We start from the raw sequence: 23,944 nt of genomic DNA on the forward strand, positions 1-23,944 counted from the left end.
CCTGAAATAGATATACACAGGCACGAGATAAGAGGACACAACCCCTTTTCGAAAACAAACCTGCGTCACCTCGGACGAGTGTCTGAAAAACGGAAATGCTTTTTTACGAAAGCACCCGAAGGCTATCATAGGTAAATAAATAAACAAATGCATATTACAGCACTCGGGGCGGGAAAAACTTGTTATCGGTCCCGAAGGTGAAAGGCCGAGATTGATAAGGGTCGGGAGGAGAAAATTGGACGCATTTCGTTTGTTGCCCTCGCGTGCTCTTTAAATCGAAATCCGAACGCGTTTAGCCACAGTGCCTGTGGCAGATGCAAATTGATTTTTGGTTTTGACGTGAATCAAAATGTACTCCGACAAAGTGGTCGAAATTCCACACTTGTAGATTCAAATCGACGAACAATTAATTACACATATCACTCTACTTTACATCCCACCACCCCGGAAGTACATCCCGTCGGGTTTCTTCATCCACAATCTAGCTCCTTCACGCGATTGCCTTCACCCTACAACATTACCTAGCTTCAGTCTGTGTGTCTGTGATACACAGAGCTACCACAATGAAACAATTGAATCGGCAGAAAATAAAGCACCGAAAAATCTCCTCCCTTCAACACACACACACATCTCACAGCATGTAAATCATACAATTTCCTTCAATCAAAACAAAGAAACCATTTCCGGGACCTCCTCTTCGGTGTACTTTAGGTGCGAGAAAACCAAACAATGCTCGCTTTTTGTCTTCGTCTTCTTCGAGGGAAACGATGATATGGCAACATAAAGATGTGGAGAAACAAAACAAAAAATGGGAAGGAATCATACCTATACCTCCTACAATTTTTCTCTCCAAAACTTTTGCACCGATGAGATGAATCCGATCCAACCTTTCCTATCGGTTGAGCTTTGTCCGGGGGGAGTGAGTATCGAACTAAATGCTTCTTCCTCAACATTATTTCCGATCCTTTTTGATTTTGAACCAATTAATGCTGTAGCTCTCTTGTTACCACTAACAATGAGCTTCGAAAGACTATGAAAAGAAGGAAAAAAAACTGCGCAATACTCCCATGCAAAGGTAGGGAAACAAATTGAATCATCAAAAAACATACACACACACACATAATGAAAGCCACATTAAACAACGCTCAAGACTGGACAGCGTGTAATTAGCATGTGAGACTTCCGAAACTTCCTAATAATACTGAACCGAGGAAACCTTGAGATGGGAGTGCGTGGCACCATTTATGTTCCATTAGGAAGGAAGATTTCGCTTCACAATACACATCGGTGAATCAATCCGCCGTCAACAACAATGTGCTGTTGTATTCTTGTATGTGTGCCAGTGTGTGTGTGTCACGTTTTCCCTTTTTTTTTGTTCAAACATTTGATCGTAACATAGTGCCTCGTACCGTATCGCAACACATCCGACAGAAACAACATTATTTATGATGCACGTGAACACGTGGGATGAGACACGAATGTTGGAAATGTAAAAACAAATCATGTGCGCTCGGTTTTACTTTGCTAAAGCACGAGATTTTTAAGAAGAGTACATCTCTTTTCCTTCGTTGTGTTACTTGTTCGGAACAAGTTAGTTGCAAAAATGCGATAACTACACACCACTGTAGGTAAGGAGAAAAATCGTTCCTAATTACTCCATTAAATACACACACTGTAATAAACTTATAAGGGTCTGCATCGGCAATAAACGATCAAACGTTAAAATGCAGCGTTTAAGTCGCTTTAGAAACCAGGCCTTAAAGGCATATCGCGTCGAACGCTAGTTTACGAGCAGTCTAAAAGCAGCAATTAGACAATTTATTGAAAGGAAATTAGCGACGCGAGGTAGATAAATTTTAGCCAGACATTTGTTTCAATAAACAACCTCTCGTTGTTCATAATCCCACCCGAAAATAAAACACACACCGGAGTTGATTTATCCGATGACCTTGAATTTAGCACATCCGCCGATATTGAACGATATATACACCCGCAGCGGCACGGGAATTATCTTATCTTAAATCACATTTCAAGCGCACTGAACCAGTTCGTTTGGCTATTTTTTAATCATACTTTGTTTCTTGCAGTCATTCAAACGGAACCCTTTCGCTGCTCCATTCACAAGGACAAATCAACAAATACAAATCTTTATGCCTAACAATACTATTAGTAACACGAATCGATTGAGCCACGCGACGGTGGTGTGTGCGTTTTTGACCTACTGTCTAAATCGATCGAAGATACAGATCTCAATCAAAGAGTTGCGCAGAAAACACAAGACAAAATTAATTTTCGTCAATCGTCGATCGGCTAACGATCAATTCACGCGCCGCCCAATATAGCACACGCACGCAAACACACATCGTCCGTACAAAAGATTTGAGCCGCGGGGTTCATCGCTTGCTGTATCACTCATATGCAAGAGTCTTTCGATTACGTATGCAGGGGTTTTCGGGGGGAAATGTTATTGTAGCAATACATTTCTACCGAAAGAAAAGCAATAAACTGAGCTCCATTTTGTACCAGCGCACCGTTTAGTTTATATTTACTAATTACGGTTCTGCACCACGGTTACGGTAGCTTGGTCGCACGCAAAAGTGAAGAGCATATTTCAGGTTTTTACTATTTTGTGTGTTTGTGTGTAGTTCCTCCTCTCCATCTAATTGACCTACATTCTTTTCAAAAAGGGAAAACCCTTTTCTTTCCCTCCCTCTACCATCCTCTACCGTATGGGGCCATTACCGGTTGTAAATTTCTCGCCGGACAGCTGTGTTTTGGTTTTGAAACGTCGAATAGAAAAGCATCGCATTATTGAAGTGCATTTAATTCTCACACCGTTCGAGGATGCATCGCACAGCAGTAAGCAGCGTACCCGTTATGGTACGCTGGATCGCACCGTTCGGTACTTTCCCGAACACGCAAACACACACCCGCCAGCCAAGAGCCATTTAAACGCTATTGGGCTCATCCAATAAATCGGATGGAATATGTAATTTTTGTTTCCAACGGAGCGACGGCTTGACTAGCTATCCTTCAACTTGAACAACCGTTTAGTGCGGATTAAACGTTTTTTTCGCCTTATTTTCCATTGCACTTATGCGTTGAGTTTGAATAATAGAAAAAAAGGTATAAATTTTGTCGACCGACCACCGATCAGTTTCGGGGTGTTACCTTTTTAATGAGGCTTTTAATTTCCCTTCCATACCATATCCGCCAAGAAGATCCGTTATTAGAACGGAAAAAAAACTAGCTTCTTCTAACGAACTGAATGAAAGCTCAAACACACCACAGAAAGCAGCATAATAGCTTGTTTAAGAATTAATTATTTACACTCAACCCGTGCTGCTCTTGTGGAAAACCGAAACAAAAAATCAGCTTTTCATTTCGGGGTCAGATCAAAATAATAAAGCGAAAACCACCACACGGTGTTTTGGTTTTTCCAGCCTCGGCCATCGGAATATCGCTTCGCACGCCAGTTCGCACGGTTAATAATAACGGAAGCAGGGAAGGACGTCACATTGATCGACTCCCTCGGCGGTCAAAATCAGCCCATCATCATGGGAAGTATCTGCTGATTGTTGGCGGGAATGCTCACTTTTTGGCTGGCGCCTTTTTAACGCGGGGTGGAAGTAGTGTGAATGATAAAGCAAATTAAACGAATAACTTGGTGACTTCAACAACAAAAAAAACCCACACGCACGTTAGTGTGCCAGTTGCCCGTCTCCTTGTTCCGCTGAAGCTTAGGAAACCGTTTCCAGCGTCCATTGACCCTAACCGGTACGGGAGATTGCGTACATGCTGAAGAAGCGGCAGCAGCAATCACCATCGGTGATGGAAATGCCATTGTTCTAGGATGACGGATACTCTCTCGCCATACTACACAACACTCCCGCAGATTCATTAGGGGTTCTGGCGAGTGCTAGATTCTCACAGTCACAACAATCACTGTGCCAGCATTGTTGTACAACATACCGGAAAGGGAAGAAACAGAACGCAACGCAACAAAAAACAACAACGACAACCCGCCGTATCTCTGCCCGGATCTCGCCCTCCGGATCTGTCGGGGGACAAAGTGACAGGTTTTTTTTTCCTTCTTAATACTCCTATGCCACCGATATGCTTCGCTGGATTCGGAGTGTTGGCTTTACCGTGCGTCCTTACACACATTCGCAACACAATTCGTCGCGCGATTTCACTGGCAAACTCGCTTGCTGCTGCGTCCAGACGAGCGTAACGAGGCGGAAAGGTTAGATAGGCGGGCGTTGGTTGGTTGAACTAAAAGAGCAAACACCAAAGTCAAACTGTCGCAGTTTCCTGTTTACCGATCGCGGCCATGCGCTGTAAAAGCAGCGGGCTGGAGGCTAGAGAGTGAAACTTTCAACAACAGAAAAAGCTTTTTTATCGTTTTAAACGGCTTTCAACCCGTTTCAAACGAATAGAGACAGTGACGGGGGGAGGCTAAAAAAGCAATATTCGATTGCCAAAATAAAGCGAAAGAGCGTACATCATTTCTTCAAAACCATAAATCAAACGTCAATGAAACATTTATTAGTGAAAATGATGATGTTGACAGCAGTAGCGTCTCAAGAAGACTCAATTCACTTTAGAGTTAGTTATTCAACAGCAAATATAAAAGGAAAAACGATATCATCATTACGAGAAAATTGTGCCAGAGCACACACCCCGAAAAGCGTATCAAAACACAGCCACACGTGTTCCACAGGGACAAAACAAAAGCTGCTTACTGCAAAGAGCGGTTGTGTTGCTATTTTTTGCCCTTCTCATCATACGCTTGCGGCGGTTTAATTTACGCTCGTGTTCGATCACGGTAGTGGCCGGATATGTTTTAATTATAATTCATAATAATCCCACCGCACATCGGCCAGTGTCGTCATCGTCGCGAGCGTTACATAAGGGGCAAAAAAGGCACAATAACGTGTTTTAAGGAAAAATGAGAAAAAATAAAACAAGAAGTGAAAACACACCTTTTTAAAAACGATGACAAAAACATAGCAAAATTTGCAGGGTTCTTACGTTTGTTTTGGACCTGCACACGATCAGATTCATTGTTCCGAGTGCGAAACACGCTTTAATGATGAATTTGAGTCCTTTTTTTTCTAATATAAACCTACTTCATCAGTTGATATTATGTTTTGACAGCAAGATAGATTGTCAATTGTTTTAATATCAAAATAATGCTTCATTGAAATTATGCTTTATAGATGTAAGATAAAATCATGATATAAGCAGGCCAAAATAACCAATTTGTCTGACTAAATCATCCAACGAAAATAAAATATGTTACACCCGAAAAACCCTGCAAATATTGATAACATAAAAATAACAAAGGCAATCATCATGTTTTTTTTATCATCCACAAGGAAGCAGGTGGACATTAACCAACCCACCACCGGTAGCTGAGCAAAAACAAAACTACGCACATAATTTACTGGTTCGAAGGAGAAGCGGCGACACCAGCAGGCAACTTCAATGTCCACCACCGGGGCCAACCAACCAATCCATTTTCACTAACAGGTTTCATCGACCATCCCCACAGGCGAGCGATGGTGAAGTTCATTTCATGTTTTGGAGTATGCTTTCTCGCGAAAACCGGTCACGACCGTATCGTGTTCATCGCCAAGAGTATCGCCGGAGCTTGAACTTGGGATGCACACAACAAAAGAAAAAAACATTAACTCGGTACACAGGGAAGCAGCTGGACAGCATCCACCACCGGGCTGGCTCCATTGCTTTCTTCCAAAGAGCATTCGCAGTGGTGTCGTGTCATATGCCGAAACTGCACACCACCATCAATTTGCGCGGTATCAGAAACTCGGGCATCAGAGTCAGAGCGAACAGGAAGCAGACTCCCGAAACACACGCATAAATAATCGGCGATTCTCAAGCGGTGAGTGTCTTCCGCGATGCACATGATCATTATCTACCGCAAGTCCAGTGGAACGCGAAACGGTACGTCGGAAAGGGTTCGTTTGGTGTCCGGTAAAATGGAAAGAACATTTCATCCCTTACTACGCCACACATCGCGACCCAATCGGGGGCACACTACATTTGCGTGCCGAGAAGCTTCGAAATTATACATCTCTTGCTGTGGCGCTGAAAGAAAGCGGCACACGACGGGTGATGTGGTACCCGTTTGGTACACACGCCAGAAGAAGCGTCGAAAAGTGCTTCCTCTCTTTTTTGAATCCTTTGCGCGCTACTCCTGCGCTGGCTGCAAAAAAAAAAAAAACGAACACCCGAACATCATTATTAACGAAATCATTGAGGAAGGTGTGTCGTTGTCTGGTGCGCCCCACCCTCGATCCATCTTAAGTTCATTTAGCTGCCACCGTAACTTGCACATTTTAGGGACTAATGAAACTAACAGACCCTTCCGTACGATCATTTGGAGCTCTTTTTATAGCTGTTCGGAAGCGGAAAAAAACATAAGGGAAACCGGGCGCACAAGGGTGGCCTGGCCAACCAGCTTCGTCTGTCTGCCTGCTAAATAGGCGACCGTTCGTTGTTCTTGGCGACAGAAAGTACCGCTAGGTCCGGTACTGATTGCATCTTCCCACGCTGTCTGCGTCGCGCTTCCAGCCAAACCATTAGGGATGCTCCAGATATTTTCGGTGAGAAATTGTCTGCGTTACGATTTATTAATTTTTTCGATACGCTTTACGTTCTCCCCCTTGGCGCACACCCTTGTCTTGTGACGGAAGGTGTAAAAAAGAAGAAAAAAATGAACCTATTAGTGTCTGTGTGTGTGTATGTGTGTCGTGTGATTTGGTTTGATGGTTGCATTAAAGGGCTATAATTTCATTAAAAAATAGCCACACATAAACTCAGACGAAAATAAAATTTAATAGAAGCAAATGGATAAGAAAAAAAGGGTAAGTCAAAAGTGCTTAAATTACGTTTTAAGACTAATCGCGTGGGGGGATTGAAGGAAAATAAAAAGCTTAGCCTTGCCAAAAAATTAAAAAATCAAAAAAATAATCTTGACAAACAAATACTTAAAAATGATAAAAAATTGGAAATAATATTTTGATGGTCTTATACAATTTTCCACCTCTGTACAGGCACTATTTAAAGCCCTTTTAAATGTTAAGAAAACTCGTTGATTAAATTCAAATTAAAAACACACAAACACTGATATGCTCTGCGCAATTATCGAAGCAAATTAGCATCGTCAAGAAAATTAGGCAAAACTGTTAGGCTTGGCTCGAAAAACTTCATTATGAGTAACCTTGCAGCGGGCGTTATGCGGCATGCGAGTACCACCCCGTAACATATTGCCCCCACCCACTGGGTGGTCGCGTGCACAATCTATTTACCAAACGAAAGAAAACCAATATGACACACACGTACTCACTCACGCCCCAGTCACTAGTAGTGCGAAAGTTGAATCATTGAATTCATTTATTTATGCGTACACAGTAAGCCACGCGAAACGGTTGGCGTTACGCACGCAGCATTCCACCGTAAAACGCACTACCGTGCCACCACCAGCACCACCATCCTTTAAATGCCGAAGAGCGTAGTGGTGGTGGTGGTGGTGGTAGTATTTGCTGCACAATTTGACGCTTAGTGTATGCGTTATTACGCACGTAGTACATGTGAGGCGCCCCCGAGTAAGCAACTACCCACAGCAGAACATTTAAATGCCAGAACGATGAAACACATTGGCATGTGTGTAGACCACATGCAGCAGCTTGCATCCATCGCGCCGGCCTGTTTGGGGGAGAAGGCACACAAACATGGAAGCAAACCATAACCAAAAAAAAACCTTCCCCCTTCAAATTGATTCTCTGCGTGTGAGCATTCCATGCTGTTTGCAGTTTTTCTTCATTTCTTTCTCTCGGTTCGCATGTTTTTCGACGCATGACGCTCGTACGGTGAAATGGGTGCATGAATCCACCGAGCCAACATTGCAGAAGGAGAAATGGAAATGAAAAGGCAACAACACTCTAGGCCCCCCAAAACTGGGTCATCGACGCCGTGGCGGAGGACCTCCAAATGGATCGTCGGCAAGTGTGCGTTTTTTTTTTTTGTTGCGTTCGTGCAAGGTAAAAAAGCAAGGCGAGAAGAAGGAAAGCTGTTTTTCGCGGACGCCACGAGGCGTGTCGCGCAACATTGGAAAGCCGCGGATTGCTAACGCCACCCGGCGCGAGAGGCCTCGAAAAGCAGACACACACACCCACGGACACATCGCTATTAACGCGTGGTGCTCGTTCGAGCCGCTTGATTTGATTTGCGCTTCGATTCGGATGACCGTTTCTCGAGCATTTCTCACCTCTCGCTCGTTACGGTAACGACGGAATCGATGGGTCTTAAATCAAAGCTTGTTAGAACGTTTAAAGGCGGTTAGGGCTTTTTGATGTAAAAAAAAAAGTGGATAGAAAAAGAAGTAGGGAAAACTCCTTATGCCGTACTTTCATTTTCGGCTACTTCAACTGATTTTATGTCAAGAAAAAACAAAAATTCTTGGACTGAGATAGCTGTACGCACAAATTCAGAGTGTTATTCACTTTCTTTCGTAATGCACCACCCTTTTCTTTGAAGCAGCACGCATCACGCGTACCTTCACGCATTTTCCTGCAAGACTTATCGGTATTGGAGCACATACCACCGGATACAATAATCCGCTCGAAAAGTGGTCACGGTTAGTCGGTCATGATGATCTTCACCTCCCGTTTTCCCGTGGACTTTTAAATACACGAGCATCGTTACCGTTCAAGACCAAGCGTCACCTTACCGTGAAGCTAGATGGGCACCACGAGCCTCTGATCATCCTCGAAATCGGCGATGACGCTATTGCAACACGCTTGAAATAATGCGCAAAAAACCCCTTTCCTGATACGCCTTATTTCAGGCGAAAAGAAATTGTTAGCGCTTCTCGCTGTGCATACCCGATGCGGATGGTTGCGCACTGCGATGAAGGACATAGTACATAGGACTGTTGTTGAAGCGGCTTGGCTGTTTCATCTAAGCGGATGCAGCTTTGATACAATTTTGATATGCGATTTCTTAGAAAGTGGTGTGGTATTGGCTGCAGTAGCACCGTGCCACAACTGCAATCACTTATCGGAATCATATTTTACGGTAGAGTGAACCGAAATGGGTGAAAGTCATTTAATTTGTTATTTGTTGGGAAAGACATTTCGGCCAGAAAATGATCACAATTCCCTTCAATCCGCAGCAATATGTAGCGGTCTGGTAGCCGAAAAGGGTGGTCTTTACACGACAGGATTGAGCATAGAATCCAATCCGGATCGTTGAGACGATCGATCCGACCTTGCAGTATTGATCTCCAAACTACGAGCAAGACAAAGTCAAGAAAGTTAGTAATGAGAATCCAAAATACCTCTTGCAGGTATTAGGTTATACAGTCAAAGATGAAGAAGAATATGTAATGAAAAACAATAAAAATACAAAAATACCTTTCATCAGTCAAATGTTCAACAGTGCATTTTTCATGTACTAATCAAGTAGAGCTTACCTGGAAAGGGAGACAAAAACAATGAGAAATATTAATATAAATAACACAATAAATATGCAAGAGCAAAAGCAATAAAAAGATAGGAAAACACAATTGAAAAGGGTAAAAAACGTATGAAATAAGATGATATAATACCATACAATTATTACCATGAAGTAAGGTTGCAAAAGAAGTATAAAACACGCTTGAAAAAGGAAAAAGGAAAGCGAAAAAATTACAACAAAAGCTACAAAACTGATCAACAAAGTGAAACATAAACTGAAGGAGGGCTAAACAAAGATGCAAAACTATCAAAATAATAATGAATGCAACCAAAATATAAAAGAAGAAGATACAAGAAATAAAATCGTAAGCAATGTCACATAAAACCAAAAAAAACATTATCAAAAGTACAATAAAAAAAAATTATACAAAAATATGGCAAAGAAATAAACCTATAAAAAACGCAATAAATTACTGTAAAAAAATATTTAAAAAAAACTATACAAAAATCTAATTCATAAGAAAAAAAAATCGATTTAAAATCACAACACACAAACAAACGCAAAACGAATATCATTCATGGGAAAAAGCCATCCCTCAATCAAACACGAAGAAAGAAAATTACTTGGACAAATCCACAATAGCGTGCAAGCAGCAATGCTGATACTTTAATTTTCAAACTTTCCCAACGCTGAAAGCGAAAGGAGTCCGCAGAAGAAGAAACAAAAAAATCCCACAAAATCTACCATAAAACACACCAACACCGGAAAAGATGAAACATTTCGAAATAATGATAATTATCCACCGATAACACCCAAAAACCCGGGCTCTCGTGAAAGGATGCTATACGATCCTCCACCGATCATCAGCCTGGTTTCGTGCAGACCAAAATTGTGGATCGCTCAGGATAGAGAAAAGTGGTTCCCTGTTTCCCTTGCTGTTTCCACCAAGTCATTGACTCCTCATTGACTGACGGCTCGAGGCCACCCTTCGATTCGTGAAACTCTTCTTCTCTTGGGCTACGTAAACGTTAGTCCACATGATGCAATCAAACCGTTAGGTCTTTGCTTTCATGCTGATCGAAATCGATTCCTTCGAGCCACAGAGCTGTGTCTGTTCTGTGCTTTTGTTCTGACATTGACACACTAAGTGGAAGATTACTCCGCCCGAAATGCGAAACCAGATAGCTCGAGGGCGGAAAATAAATAATCCAGGCCATTTGAGCTACGGCCGCCGAGCCATTGGCTTTTTTTATTTCTGTTAAATGTAAGTAGTTACTAAATTTCATAGCTGGAGGCAATGAATTAATGTATTTCTGTTGCTCCAAGTTATAGATTATGTCTAGCGTTGATGATGACAAAGAAAGAGCGCGCGTTTTTTGATAACGCATGTATGTTATTCCTTGCAAAAATTTATAAACAGAAGCCCGTCCTTGACGAACAGTGTGTATAACGTCAACGCTATAAGAATAGAGGCAAGTCGCCAATCACAAGAAGACATCGCATATTATTCAAAATACAGCTGATAGTAGAACTTATGGCATATGTTTTTGCATATTTCAATTTCTCTCGGTCGTAAAACTATTCAAGCAGTTCAGAATGTGACACTCCCCGAAAGGAAATACAGATAACCGAGACGAACTGCAAATGAAGCGATCAACTCCTCTTGGATGTGCGTGTAAAGGTACTTGTAGGTTTACCAACGCACACAAGCGCTCTCGAGCCGGGTGACCTTTAACATCAAAACCCCAATGCGTTATGCTTCAAGAGTCTAGACCTCTTCTTAAAATCCGTCACTCAACCCGATTCACTTTCACAATGATGTCAGACTCGATTGATCCCCTTAGATTATCGTGATTCATCCTCGCACACGACTGCAAGGTGACGCAAAAATTTAAATGTAATATTTATGAGACTTCAGTTTTGCTTTTCTAAAACGCTACCACTTGATGACGATCATCGCGACTCGCGCTATACGAATTGCTCTTCCTCGGGAGCGATGGGTGATTCACGACACTTAGTTCACTAAATACGTTCACCCACATGCGCTCCAGTCCCTTCCGTACGATTCGATCCGCGGATTAGAGAACCCTGGAGGCGACACAGAGAGATGTATGAGGGTGACAGGGCAAACGACACTCTAAGGGCGAACTGGTCACGTTTTATGGGATGACATTTTTATGGTGACTGCGACACCAATCAGGCCCACATTACACACACACACACACGGTTGTGGTGTTTCGCAGCGTGAAGCCATTTCCAATGGACTAATTAGCATTTTACACGCATGATTGTGTCAACAAATATTAATAAAATTTCTTCAAGAAAAGAAGCCCTCCCCACGCGCTGATGATCTCTATGTAAATCTTGGAGCGTGTGCTGAACCTAGTCCTATGTTTGCATAGTAGTGCACACCAGGAATACTAAATCGTAACACTTTATTGCTGCCCAAATCAATCTTCGATACATTTGGAAACAGGTGAGCAGAGATTTACTGCTTGTTCAGGCGATTATTATTTTGGAAGAGCGCGCTAAGATAAGGCACATTATGTTTGCCATAAAATGAAAGAAAATCCACTTAAAACATATGGAACGCGGTACACATTAGAGGGATTTTAAGCGATCCAAAGAGGCCCCGTGTTTATTATTGAATGCGTTAATCATTTTAATCACGATTTATGTAAATTTTACATATTCGATTTAGAGACGATGTGATGATAGAGCTCGCGGAAACAGGTTGAGATTGTTTATTTTTAATCCTTTCGACTGTTCCAAAAAAAAAGGCGTCTATGAGATTTACGAAAACTTCCATCGAGAATTGAACCCATTACCTTTCTTGTTCTAAGTTGTGCGTTTACCATCCTGAGTATGAGGCGTCGTACTGTTCCTTGGTAGGCAAAATGATCTTTAAGAGCTCCGCTACGTCCAAGCTATCGACCTAAGTTTAGAAGCAAATCTATTGAATCGAGTAATTCAAATTACTCCTATTATACAGTAGCAACGGTCTACCACTTAGCTAACAATTAAGCGCTCCATCATCTTGCACACCCGCTCAGCAAATCCCCCCCCAAATAGCAAGCGACTTTACACCGACTTTACATAATTAGTGATAACACGTACGATGCACCGTGTAGATCATCTTCGACCTTCTTTCAAGATTATCAGTAAGGGCGAGCGGATTGATGTTGTGAAACTTTGTTTCATTATAACGTTCCTCCCCACGTGCTTGCTGCTCTGCGCTTATTCCCCTTATTACAGCATATTTACAAGCGAATGACTGACCGGACGGCGACGACGCTTGAAATCTGAACGCGCGATGACCGATGATGACCTGCGACAAGTTTACTAAACGATGCTACTAACTCTTTCCCATGCGCTGCGTCCTACGCTCTGTCTCTCCACTATCGTGAGCAATTAAAACTGCATCACATTTCCTTCCTCTATCTCACGCAGACTATCATGTAAAGATTAAGCTAATCATTCTCCACTTAGTCAACAATGGGGGAAAAAATAACCTACAACCAGCAACACACACGGATCTCGTTAATCTTAGCGCGTAAATTTGTGCAAATGAAGAACGAGACTGAAGCGACGACAGCGACACGACACGATTATGAAAGCCTTCATCACCAAACCACCCGCGCACACTCGACCGGTCCATATCGCACGATGGGAAGCAGCTCACAAAAATAAGCCCAAGTAGCCGAACGATGAGCCAACAGCAACATCTTCGGACATTTATCTTTATGTCAGTGAGCAAGCTTTGTTAATTTCCTTTACATCTGTACCACATTTTATTCCACAGCGTGAGTGGCAACAGGAATAATTTTTCATTTTCCACTCATTCAATGCAGATTTAAACAAGCATGAATTTCTACACACACACAGAAACAGTCATTAGCGAGCGACACGCATTGCGAAACATGGCCACGAAAAACTCGATACGCAAATGATTTTAATATTTTTTCCCGTGGTAAAGTGCGTTTGCCTATTATGTCTATTCGAAAAAAAATGAAAAAAACCTTTACTTCACTGACCAGCATTATTTTGTTTTCCCCGCCACAGCATTGCAATTCTTTACCACTTCCTCTATTTTCCATTGTTTCTTGATGATGAGCACCACCACATTGCACACAATGAAAGCGAAGTGGTCAATGTTGGCTGGCGTTGAAAGAGCCAAACTGTCTCTAATGGAACGATGTGAAGAGATACATATCTAATTCGATACGCTCCCCATCATTGGCCGAAAGCCAACCAAACGCACGCACGCACGACGCAATTAACGGACTACAAATTAAAGTCGCTAGTGCGGTAGGAAAGAATTTTGAGGGATTATTTTTCCGAAGGCGAATGGTTCAAATGAAAGAATCAATTGAGGGGGGAAAACAAACCCACAGTGAAAGCTTCCCGTTACCTTATGCGATGAGCCAAATTAATTCTGTACCATGTGGCGGTCGCACACGTGGTTGGTGTAACTGAACTTGTAAAACCCACTGGGAATGGACCGTCGGAACTTGCAGGTAAATCAATACTCTGCGTTGATGGTTGAATTAAAAAAAAAACACAATTTCTATCCTCAAAACAGAAACGAAACTATCAGCTCTTTATGCCGTTAAGGCGATTCGTCCTAATAAAACATTTTTGTGAGCTTTTGCTTTTGGAATTTTTATGCAAATTAATGCTACTCGTCTGCTTGCCGGTTCGGGTGTCGAAGAGGCGATAGCTATGTTTTATGTGCCGCACGGAACACGTCAGTAGCTGATAGCCGAAATACCCCAAGCAGCAGAACCTCTTCCAAACATATGCTTTACCGCATACCCTTCTCGTTTCGACGTTTTGGGGTTTTTGGGCTATTTACATTTTTTCAACCCAGAGTCCAGCGGCTGGGCACACTCGAAAACTACGCTCTTGGATTTTCCACCAACAGCCAGATGTTCACTTTCGTCACATTTGTGCTTACTGCTTTTTCAATCGTGTTTGATTTTGCTGCCCTTCAGTTTTTATGGGCGTTAAAAGAACACTTCGGAGTGGTTTGCCGCACTCAACAGGGAAGAGGGAGGATGGTTTATTATTCCACCAAGAAACACACATCATCATCATCACCATCGATCGCTATCCGTGCCTTTTGGGTGGATGGAAAACCATTGTTGTTTGCGCTGATGCTATGTTTCGTTGCTTTAATTCATCACCGAAAACGACACAATCGGAATAAATTTTCGGACCGCAAACGCGGTGTACACGCGGATGAATCATGGTGACATGGAGAGATTTATTCCAACGACAACCAAAAAACGAGGCGAGTAAATTGTAAAAATAAACTTGCATCCGTCTTCACCATCTTTTGAGCAAGCTTAAGCCCCGGCTTTAAAAAAAATAACAAAATATCGCTCACTGTGTGGGCGCCATGACGAACCGACGTCAACCTCGTGCCGATCGTCTCTAATTGCTATCTTGATCGACTGTCGCGTACCGGCTTGCCTTTGAATGTCTGCTGCCAAGCGAGTCTCTTCTGTACTTGTGGAGGACAATTTAATCTTGAATATAACACCATCTCAGTGTTCAAGAACGAAATTGTCTTGAGAACGAGGTAAACAATATAATTATAAAATATCCTTTTTTGTGCCGGGAAGAATGCAAATAAAGCACGGCAACGAAATAAATCGAATTTCACGACTGAAGCAAGCGCTTGTAAACTGAAAGGCATATATAAAATTTTAAATACAGAAACAATGTAATTTCTTTAAAAACATTTAACCTCTAAAAAATATAGACCCACACACAACATTTCATTGATGAAATGGTCCACAAAAAAAAGAAAGAAAACAAAAGGAAAAGTAGTTTACTTTTATTGCCACCCCCAAAAGACGTTAAAGTATAAGAAAACAAACGAACCGTCAAATGCCAGTACATCAACCGCACGTTACAGTCGTTACAGGCCAGTACCACTTTCATTTCGCTCTCAATTTCTATTAATGAATTCAGCGGCTCACTGTTTCATTGAGGTAGGTGGGTGGATGGTGTACATTCCACTTCACTGACGGATACGAAGCTCTTCTTGCCAACACCCAAAACCCATACCTTTAGCTACCTTCCGAAGCGCGAGCAAATCGATTTTTATCTGAAGCAGTACGAATCGAAGAGAAATGCAGACAAAAAACGAAGCTTGCACGTGTGCGCTTTTTTCTGAGCAAAAGATTGAGCTCTTGTTTAAACAACAGCTTGCAAACAACCAAAAGGATTAACCTTGATTGTAAACTAAACAGAAGGTATAAATATTGATTTTGTCGTTCGATCTAATTCCTTTTTTGTTCTGCCCACCTAACTTTGATTTTAGCACTCATTGCTATTGTTTCGGTTGTGCTAATTAAAACCACTTTCTAAAACAGCAAAGCAACATTTCTTTTCCCTGACTACTATAATGATTCAGGTGGCACGTAAATAAAACCTACATGGCTTGTTAAAACGTGTTATTGTTGTTCTGACCCCGATAATTACGATCACAGAAAAAACATTAAAAAAGTCTTTAAAAAAGGTAAACAAAAACTTATAAAAACATGAGAATGATTTTCTACAAGTGCAATAAATAGAAAACTAATTGAAAAATACATGGAAACTACAAATCAAAACCTCAAAACACATGAACACTAACTCGGTGCGTGATAAATAATTTGTACCACAGATTCTACATCCTGCATACTATGGATGATTGACATGGAACAATTAAAAGAAGAGAGACAAATAGGAAGAGCCAAAATGAAAAAAAGAAACACACACAAAAGCCCCTCAACCAGCGTAATTAATACACAACCAAACCGCTCAACGTAAATCACGCATTATGTGCCTTTGCAACACACACGCTTCGATTCACATTTTGTGGTCACGAGTCAGCGCACACGCGCGTCATTTCATCCCATCGTCAACGACGGAGCAGTGTGACGACTAGCGGGGTTTGATGGTTTGTCATAACGCTTATGTGTGGTGGAGAAGTTTTTGCTATAGTTTTATTTTCGAGTAAAAACTTAACCAAAGCTAGCGTGTATAGAGTCATGTCGAAAGTGATGAACACAGCTAATTGCGTGGAAATGTTAAAAAAGAATGATTTAAATAAAATTTTAAAACGACTTGCAATAGACGAAACTAATGTTTGCTTAAAATATATAAAACTCATATTTCATTAACAGAACGATGCAGTAACTCTTTAGTTAAAAAAACAACTATTTCTATGTTTGAAACAATGTACGGTTTGAAATATAACAACAGTAAGACGTAGACTGATTTGATTGTTTGTTTGTTGGAAATTGTCCATAGTACTATTGTCCATAGTAAATTACGAAAATTTAGTTCAAACAAATGAAGAAAAATCGCAAAATTCAATAGTGAGAACGTTGCATACAGACATGTTCAGTGAATAGTTTGCTCGGAGTCATAAATATTATACATATGCCCTGTCAATTTAATTCTACACCTCAATTTGAACCTCCCCACATAAGGCAGCAGCAGTCACACCTTTTTGGCTACGATCCAGCAGCAGCTCATACTCTATTCTCTTTTTCACCTGGGGGTTTTGAGCCGAAAACACACGTTCCGACATTGTACTACCGTATTCCCCGTTTTCGTTTTTGTTCTGTCAACGCAAAATTATAAGGTTGGCGTCCGTCCGCTTCTGTTCCGGATGGTCCCGTGTTTTCGACGAACAGTTCTTTGCAGAACATGCGAACCATATTCATCGGACGTCAGGTTTGGCATGGAGAGTGCGACAAGTTCATTGCTCCCCAGGCTGTTTATGATTATGTAGACAGACTTTTATGTACAGTAGACCCAGTTGATTATGGCTACCATGTAGCATCTTTAAAGCTTTAAAACCAAATTAAAAAGATGCCATTTTTGGCCTTTAAAACATAATATATAAGAGGATATGCGGGGTACGTCAGTCAAAATTCAAAGCTGTCATATAATAAATTCATGCAACTACATCCCACCAGCGCCATTAAAACATTATTCTAATCTTTGATCACAGGCTCCAATAAATCTACGGAACGCAGCAGCTAAATTCAAATTTGCTGCCACCATTTCCAACAATCATCATCAAAAACCGTGATTTGTAAGCTGCCCCACGAAGCCCCGTTGGGCTTTTTGCGAGCATCATTAGATGTAAGGTTGGAAACAATTAAAATTATACTTCGAAATGCGAAAACGAAACCTACGAGCTACGCAACACCCGCTCCGCCCATGAAGGGTGGCGCACGGAAGGCCCTTCCGCACGAGGCCATCTTTTAAAGCTACCACATCTCCATCTTGGGCGTCGAAAATGCCATGCATTAGCTGGCCGAGGACCGCAAAGCGTCGAGGGTGGTAGAGCTGGAGCAATTAAAAATCACAAACTGTAGCCCATAAATCAATCACAACAGTGTTATGCGACGCAACCACCCGTCCGAAGGTGCCGTCACTTCTGCTCCTTATTTCCCAACACGAGCTCTCTCTCTCTCTCTCTCTCTCTCTCTCTCTCTCTCTCTGGCACGCATCTTCACCCTCAGCGCATCATGATGACCATCAATGAAATCTGTTGCAGTTTTCGCTTTATTAAAATTTCCTTTCGAATTGAATGCTCGGCTGACGCAGGAGAAAAAGACGACGGAGAGTGCGAATGGTTGGGGGGGGGAGGGAGAGTTAGGTCGCATTGGTTGAAAATTCATCATCATCAGAAATTGAAATACGACGAGTCCTAAAAGCCTGCCCGGGCTAAGCGAAAGAAAAGAGATCGCGCCTACATGTGGAACGAACACAGTCAGCTTTAAATTAAGCATTTCCGGTTTCAATTAATTCCACCAGGGGCAGCAGTGGCAATTTCGTGTCGCCAATCGAGACCGACTGACTGGTGCTGCGATTGCTTTGCGATAGGAGGGCTTTTGATGATGACGGGTTTAAGCCACCCAAACCGGCATCACCATCACCACAACGCCATCGGGTTGAGGGATTGTTTTAGTTAGTTGTTTTCTTCTGATAAAATACGCATTTAATATGGCTGTCGTTTTGATTACATTCACCGCCACTGTGTTCTTCGTTAGGAGTTTTCCCACCATTTCCCCGTCCGTATGAGAAATTTAGACTCGGTCTCGGAGTCGACAGTCTTGTTTAAACCTAGACTAGAGAACACACACTCCGAGAGCCACACAAATCACTCGACGACGACAACGACAGTTGAATAATTTCCCTTTCCTTCACACACATAACTCATCAAACATGAAACATGACGGTTAACCCCATCTCTAATGAGCTCAAAAGATAAGATGAGGCGTCCGTACGTACGTGGGTCGACGTCGTGGACCTACTTAAAACATCTCCCCACACAGCAACCAGCTACCGTATATCGCTAGAAATGCACCCGCCGTCTGACGGTACTGCATCTAAATCAAACAAATCATCAAAAGTATCATCATCCGACTGGGATCCACACCACCAGCGGCTTAGGCCGTTGAAGAAGGGGGAGCAAATAAATTTAAAACAATTAGCCATTTCAGGGTTTCGTTTCTGTGCTGTCGGCTTTCGCTTAACAGCCCAGCATAGCTCACAGCTAATGAATGGGACAATTTTCTGTTAACAAAACGGGCTGCATTCGTTCAGCATTGCAGCCGATTAATCTTTTTCTCCTACTGTCAAGGGCAAAATAGTGAGCGACTGGCGGCCGGATCTGATTAATGCGTTGCTGTTCCGTTTGCATTTGCAAAATGATCAACGCATAAGCAATTGATAATTTTGACATAATCGGAACGCATAAATAATAAGTTTGCAGCATCAACTTTCTGCTTGATATGTGTCAAGATTAAAGAATGTATAATGTGTGCCGCCGCCCAGAACATAGAATACGTCACTGGAAGCAAGCTTTATAAGAGATGCAAGCAATGCAATTGGAGGTCACACAAAGAGAGCACTTGGTAAATGCTCTAGGTTTGACAAGCTTAATCGTAAGTTCGAAGCTCAATTACAAAATTTATTAACAATGAAATCAAAAATAATTTATCATTTAAAAAACATGAAAATTATTTCCGGTCGTGGTTTTATTTAATTTTTAATCGGCTTACCACTTCTCGCAATGTCTTGTGTTATGCATCCGTGCATCGCTTAAAACAGGCTTCGCGAATACCTCCCAGTGAGATTAATCCTTTCTTCTGACACGCATTCTTATGTTATTACTCATCAGACCGACGATCAGCCAAGCTTCTGCGCGATACTTTGGTGGGGAGCATCATTGCCAGATCTTTTCCCAGACTTTAAGATAATTAAGGATAAGATATTGTGGAGGAATTTAAATTGAAAGACTATTGTATAAAATATTCCAAGGCTTTAAATAAAATTTCATTCCTTTTTTCAATTTTGAAAAGATTAGTAGAAACTTTGCCAGAAGTATCTCTGCCAACTTTTGCAGCTCAACTTCATTATGTCGTGCTGTTGTCATAAGCAGAAGAACTCTTTAGGTCTACTGCAGTAGGAATGGCTGAACCTAACGGTCGTAGCAGCAAACGGACCATCTTCAAGAACAACGAGTTTTGGAGAAGCACCAAAATTCATTCGAACTTCTTTATACCCTCCATTCACAGTCTACCCGTCCACCATTCATAAGATAACATTCGTTGAACACAGAGCGAGACTTTCGACGAAAAAAAAACGAGCGTAAAAAAATAACTCGGCCTCGTTAAATTTAAGCCCCAAATGGGAAACGGAAAAAAGGGAAGAAAAAAACTAAAAGTCCTAAAGTTTGCCACCGTTTAACAATACCGTGTCTCTCCCCCCAGCTTGGTTCCTCTACTGCTCTTTCAGGATGTCAGCAACATCTACTAATGATACTTCGGCGGCTGTCTCGCTGCAGCGTGATCGTGATGCATCCCTGAACATCCCTCCCAACTGAAGAAGTTGCAAGAAAGAACACACACACACAAAACGCAGAACTCTAGATCCTGCAACCGAGACACACATCAACAGCACCGGAACGTGAGAATTTTCGCATTCCCGTAATTAGCCGGCAAAAGCCATTAAACTGCGAAACTGCGAACCGGATGGTTCAGTTCATCATCATCGTCCAGCCAACGTCATTTACGGGTGTGTACGTCGTCGTCCGGTGCGAGGAAAACGTGGCGAAAGTTGGATGAAAAGCAACCCGGAAAAAGGGCCAGCACAGAAGGGAGGCTTGGCGCTCGGGATGTTGTTCGAAAAGTGAGGCAAAATTAAACGTCAGATCCGGTGTGTGGAAGAAGTCGTTTTAGACGCGCGTGCACACACACACAGGATGCAAACGTTATTACGTGACGTTTTTCGTCGAGGACATTGAGAGGAAGCTCGAGTATTGCTGTCATCCTGCCAGACAACGGTCCTTCACAGATGATGAAAAAGTTTCAACAGCAATTTAACAGCTGAAAGTTCAGTCGAAGATTGTCGCGCAGAACTCACAGCACTCAAACTTCAGACACGGAACAAGTTTGGGAGCATTGTCGAACAAGAAGATAATACTTTGGGGGAAAAGTACATTCGAAAAACAATGTCCAACATGCATTTTAACATTCCAAGTTATGCATACAGGGTTTTCTGAATCAGCTAGCAAAGTTTGAATAATTTCGAAATACTATTCCGGATAAAATGCAATATTATGATGATAAAACTGGAATCTGTCGCATTTCCACGACTTTTCAAGCTGAGGTAGAACCACTTTTTTCTGAATTTAATTATGTTAGTCCCCATTGTCTTGACATGTTACAGCCAAAGAATAATTCAAAAGATACTACTTTCACTTGAACGAGGTCTTGAAAAGAACCAATATCCAGTTCAATACGAACACTTTCTTCATTTCAAGATAAGCATTAATTTGTGATGGCTTGCTTGTCACATTATCTCATGATGAATATTTAAAACTGAACATTAATCAAGACTCTTCCCAGAATCTCTTTGTTGATAATTAAAACACATCATATAATGAGATTGCAAGGTTTCATGATTCAATTTCGTTTGATCTTCTCATTTAAATTATGCCTTGATAAGGAAAAGTTGTCATTTCCAGTTGCAAGGTACAAAAAAACCTCAACGAGGCGTTCAAAAAACTGCAAATTCGCCACAATCACAGGAATTTGTTGATAGAAAATGGCAATAAAAACGACACTTATTTTCTAGCCGGAATATCACGACCAAAACCGTATTAATAATTATTCGTGAATCTCCCAAACAATGAGTTCCAAACAAAACAGAACAATTCGCTTAGTTCTGCATGAGAGAAGCGAGATTCACACATTTGATTTACGGCTTTACCAACAATCGCGCACATACATATACCATAAAAATTCCACTCGGGCACAAGCAAAAGCAATTCACTCGGTCATGATTTTGAACACCGGAAAGAACAACCGATTCAGAATCGGTAAAGGCTTCGTTTTCGAAGTGCGATCATTAAAATAATAACGATGACTTGGCGGCTCACTCTCACCCCCCTCCAAAAGAGAGCCCACACACCAATAAACTTCTGCCGTCTATAAACTCCCCCCTGAATACCCCACATCCGGTGGATGGGTTTTGATTGCGAAAGTGAAACGCACTTTGCAACCACCACAAACCCAGCAACTTAAAGGCGGGAAAGCATATACACGGGAAGAGATCACCCAGCACGGCATGGGAAGGAATTAAACCGCAAAGCGCATCAGAACTTCGGGATATAAACACGGTCGCGGGTCGGATGAGTCGGGATGCTGGGGTTTTTATTGTGCTGCTTCAACACAAACATAAACACACACACACTCAGCCTCAAGTGAGAGAAAAGCATGATGCATCATCCGGTCGTTCCTGGTGGTGCGCCTCACAGAACGCAAACTTCTCAAGTTAGCGCGCGGTTGATCTTTACCGCCCCGAACTACTAAACAAAAAGGGCCCGCATCTTTTAATCGTGTCTGCAGATTGAGTGCCAGCAGAGTTTTTTTTTTTTTCTTTTGCGCACCACCAAATAATCTCGACCGGTCGATTTACACTTTCGCGCCGGATTCCAACGCCCCTAAAGGGGGGATCCAACAGACGCAACAACAAAAAACTTCACCAATAAGTAAGAGAGTCGTCGCCCATAAAATTGTCAAACTCGGTCCGTTGGGATTGTGTTGTCTCCTTGCGGTACAAAAACAGCTCTTGTTGTTACTCGCTTTTTTTCGCGACGAAAACTATGCGCGAAAGGGTTTTTGGAATGCAACCGACCATAGTATGCAGTTTCCACATAGGAAGAGGTTTTGTGGGTTCGAGATGAAGTATCAAAAGGAAGTTTAATGTTTGCCGACCTGCCTTTGCAACAGCCGTCACTCCATTCTGTTTCGCTTTTCTTGTTCTCTCGATTCACTTCTTCCGTGGACAAGTTGTTGCTGGCTGCTGCTTCTGTGTTCAGGAAATGTACTTAACCGGAAATGCCGGACAAATCTTACGCGCGGTGTACACTGATTCCGCTCCAACAAAAACGCACAGGAAAATTTGTCATTCGCCGCTCCGGAATGTAGGAAAGCATTTTTCGCATTTACTTTCCCCACGGTAGAATCCGGTGTTTGTATGAAGAAAGAAGTAAGCGCACGCTTTCTAATGCGCTAACGCACAAATATTTGAACACTTGAGTTTAAAAAAAGTGAACAACTTCTGAAGAGGAAAAAATGCCTTTCGTTTACTCTTGCCGGCAATTCGCAAATTCGTACACAAGGAAGGCATTATACAACGTAGTCGAAAGGTCATGAACTTCAATTAGTGCGATTTCGGAATTTGACAAACACCAAACAGAGTTTTGCATCCGTACTCTTCCGATAACAAATTGGAAATTGTATTTGAAAGTAATTTCCGGCAAAAAAATAAACAAAACAAACAGATAAGGACTGCGCAAAAACGGCTCTCTTTCGCTTCATATTTGCACTTGAAACGTTAAACGGAAACAGATGCAGAATGTGTGCGTTATCAATGAACAGCTTACATATACACATTATCAGCCAATACGTCAATGTGTTGTTTTTTTCTTACTAAAAGTATAATTTATGCGGCTTGATGGAGTTCCATAAAGGAGTATTTGCACTTAATTTAATTTTTTCAGTGCAAGAATGAATTACATTTTAAAAGCTAAAACCATGCTACTGTGAGACCACACCGGTCAGGGCACACATTGCTCGGAAAGGGCCTGACAGATATCCTAAACCGATGACTGGACTTGGATTCTCTAGAGCATAATCGTCAGAGATTGAAAAGATGTTTCTTTCGCTCTTAGTAGAGCTATAACAGCGGCCCGGTGGTGGCTGTGACAGCGGCACCAGGCTTTACACGCCAGGACCGGACTCAGATCCCATCTGGGACGTTCACCCAAAGGTAAGACTGGCTTTCCAACTATGCGGTATCAATAAGTCTAGTAAGCCAGAAATGAAACGCATGAAATTAAGCGGTCTTTAGGTCAATAAAGAAGAGAGAGCTACCA

The 23,944-nt window shown here is 42.0% G+C and overlaps 1 protein-coding gene across 3 annotated transcripts in view; it reads right to left on the reverse strand.

Moving 5' to 3' along the window:
- Positions 1-23,944, reverse strand: part of LOC118513468 (signal-induced proliferation-associated 1-like protein 2) — an 84,796-nt gene that overhangs the window by 34,549 nt on the left and 26,303 nt on the right. The gene's annotated exons all lie outside the window — the stretch shown is intronic.

This window comes from Anopheles stephensi, chromosome 3 (genome assembly GCF_013141755.1).
Source record: "Anopheles stephensi strain Indian chromosome 3, UCI_ANSTEP_V1.0, whole genome shotgun sequence".
Taxonomy (NCBI): Eukaryota; Metazoa; Arthropoda; class Insecta; order Diptera; family Culicidae; genus Anopheles; species Anopheles stephensi.